Source organism: Trachurus japonicus, unplaced genomic scaffold, assembly GCF_045865225.1.
Source record: "Trachurus japonicus isolate A0001 unplaced genomic scaffold, Traja_1.0 AP030738.1".
NCBI lineage: Eukaryota > Metazoa > Chordata > Actinopteri > Carangiformes > Carangidae > Trachurus > Trachurus japonicus.
Genome location: NW_028220871.1, coordinates 32,840 through 36,012, shown reverse-complemented (window position 1 = coordinate 36,012; position 3,173 = coordinate 32,840). Strand labels below are relative to the sequence as shown.

Sequence of the window (3,173 nt, the reverse complement as noted above, 5' to 3'; positions counted from 1 at the left end):
CGCTCACTGAGATCATGCGTCAGAAGGATGATGTTGCCTTTGCAGAGATGCTGAACAGGATCCGTGTGAAAGACAAGTCAGAAGAGTTGTCTGAATCAGACAGAGCTTTGTTGTCACAAGCCATCACTGAACCAGCTCAACGCCCTGCTGATGCCCTGCACATTTTTGCCACCAACAAACAGGTAGGTGCTCACAATACTGAAATACTGACGAAGAATTACTCCAACGTCACCAAAATTGATGCAGACGACTACAAAAAGGATCCGAGGAATGGGAAAATGACACGACAAGAACAACCATTCAAAGGAGCATACAAATGAGCTACCAGACACACTCCAAGTTGCAGAAGGCGTACGTGTCATGCTGACTAGAAACCTGGATGTTTCCAAAGGACTGGTGAACGGTTCGTTTGGTACTCTTATCAAAGTGGTAACCTCTGAACCGCCTGGATCTGCACATGTCAACATGCTTGGACTCCAAATGGATAATGAAACAGCATCGGATCAGCTGACAACCTTGTTTATATCGAGAGATCAGAGGACAACCTGAAACAGAAAGGAGCTGTGCGCAGACAGTTTCCCATCAAGCTGGCTTTTGCATGCACCATTCACAAGGTTCAAGGCATGACAAGACATTCAGCTGTTGTCTCCCTGAAACACATCTTTGAGCCTGGCATGGCTTATGTGGCATTGAGCAGAGTCACCTCTCTCAGTGGACTGCACCTGCTGGACATGGATGAGAGTAAAATCTACGCCAACACTGAAATCACTGAAGCGCTTGAGGCCATGAGACAAATGAACCTGGACGACATGATGCCACTTCTTCATCTTAGAGACACACTGAGCCGACCTGACACTCTGACCATTGTTCACCACAACACAGAGGGACTGCCAGCTCACATCAATGACATCAAGAGCCATCACGAACTGTGTCTTGCGGATGTTTTGTGTCTCACAGAAACCCACCTACAGGGCTCCTTTGTGGCAGACAGTCTTCAACTTCAGGGCTACACCATGTTCAGACGAAACAGACACCTGTCCTACACCAATGATCCCCAGATGGCAAAGAAAGGTGGTGGTGGAGTTGCCATGTATGTCAGAAATCATATCCAAGTGCACGAGAAGCAGTACATACATAATGTAACTGACCTAGAGTTTGTGGCTCTGAAGATTGAAGCCCCAGTGAGAGCACTAATTGCAGCTGTGTACAGACCACCAGACTACTGTGTCAAGTCATTCCTGAAGAACCTGAGCAGCCTTGTGGACTCACTGGAGATCATGGATATTCAACCCATCATTGTCTGTGGTGATTTCAACGAGAATCTGAAGTCTGAAGAAAAAAAAGCCAATACTGGAGATGTTTCAGTCCAAAGGGTTTCAACAACTCATCACTGATCCAACCACAGAGAAGAACACACTGTTGGACGTGGTTTTCATCTCTCAACCTCAGCAGTGTCTCCATTCTGGTGTGCTGAAGACCTACCACAGCTATCACAACCCCATTTACTGTGTATTGTCTTTTAACAGTTCGTGAAACAGTGCGGTAAGCCATACAGGTTTAGTAAAATACAAGTGACTCATTTGATAAAATTGTGTTTTTCATCATGTTGTTATCACCATGTACATTCTTCAGTTTGCAATCAATAGGACAATTCTTTAAGCATCATCTTGTGTAAAAAAAAAAAAAGTGTGTTTTGGCTTGTGCATTTACCAGGGAGGGTTTTGGGTTTTGGGTTGGTAAATGCACAAGCCAAAAGAGTTTCAGGAACCAAGGACAGCCAGTGTTTACAATACCTGTGCTACATGTGTAACAGACACTGAAAAATGAACAATAAAATAAATGAATTTCAATAAATAATATTTATCAATTAATATAATATATCCTATTAACTGTTAAATTAATAAAAAACATCAATACACATTTATATGCAACTGCTGAAAGTACATGTTCTCTGTGTTGTGTGAGCTGGGATGGTCACCTCCCCTGCCTCGGGGCAGGTGGCCTGACCAGAGACCATTCACTCTGTGTGCTTTCTGACCCCTACTCAACGTTCCCCTCTCCAACCTTTACCACATTACTTCCAAAACTGTGAGGATCAGCTGGGAACGGCCAGGACATGGTGGCTGTCAGTCTGCCATTGCCCAGGTACTGCAGCATCATCCTGTCAACAGTGGATCCACCACAACTGGGTTCCACAGAGTTCTTCTTCCTGCCTGCCCTGGTTGTTCTTCGCTGAAGAGAATGAGACTGTCGTGGTGCTGCTGGTTGCTGAAGGTATGACAGACAGTATGTGATTTATAGGCTACAAGTTCTGCATATGTTTTATGCCACAAAAACGTACAACATCTTTCTCTTCTCTTTTATCAGGAGCACCTACTTCCACCTCATCATCATCCGGCCACGTCTGACCAGAAACAACAGCATCATCAAAACCGTCAGTCTGCAGAGCCCTCACTGCTGGACCGCACATACACAAGTCATCCTGCTGCCAGCTTCTATGCCTGCTCACAACAGAGCCAAAGGTACCGCTTTGTTGTTTTGTCATTAAAAAATGTGGATGACACTGTTGACAATGTAGGTTTACAACAATATCATGTCCACTGCCTTCTCCTTTCAGGTCTCCCCCACTTGACAGTAGAGACCGACAGGGCTGGACAGCTTTCTGGACCTTGTGATCTGTGTGACGGAGCACTGAGGGTGACAGGCTGATGATTCTCTGGCAGGTGATTACTTAAGGTAAATGATAATCAGTTAGTAAGTGTTGAACATGTGATTTATGTCTTGGTCTTCACTTTCCAAAACATTTTTCTATTTTGTCTTGTCAGGTTCACCTCCCTCATTCTTCTGTTGATCATCTGGCAAGTGATGAGGTGCACTGCTGCACGGACACACAGCTCAGAACCACCAAGCCATCGTGCTGTCACTGACCACACATGACAACACCATCCAATCTGTGCAGCAAGCAGCAAATGGCCAAGTCAAATTTGAACATGGGCCACTGCAGTCAGGACTGTGCCCATACTGTTGAGCCCATAAGGTTTTATTCTTGGCCGTCACAACATCTATCACACGTCTGCCCGTCCTGGGTGAGGGATCCCTCCTCTGTTGCTCACCCTGAGGTTCCTCCCGTTTTTTTCCCCCTGTTAAGGGTTTTCTTGGGAGTTTTTCCTCAG

At 45.4% G+C, this 3,173-nt stretch overlaps 1 long non-coding RNA gene across 2 annotated transcripts; it reads left to right on the top strand.

Annotated features, from left to right (window-relative positions):
* Positions 1 to 1,776: 1,776 nt before the first annotated feature.
* Positions 1,777 to 2,964, top strand: LOC146960080 (uncharacterized). Of its 2 annotated transcripts, none has more exons than XR_015035525.1 (4): positions 1,777 to 2,274; positions 2,368 to 2,522; positions 2,636 to 2,736; positions 2,826 to 2,964. It is a non-coding gene; the product is annotated as an uncharacterized LOC146960080 (long non-coding RNA). The 2 variants fall into 2 exon arrangements; XR_015035526.1 differs by having other exon boundaries at positions 1,778 to 2,274; positions 2,639 to 2,736.
* The last annotated feature ends 209 nt before the right edge of the window (positions 2,965 to 3,173 follow it).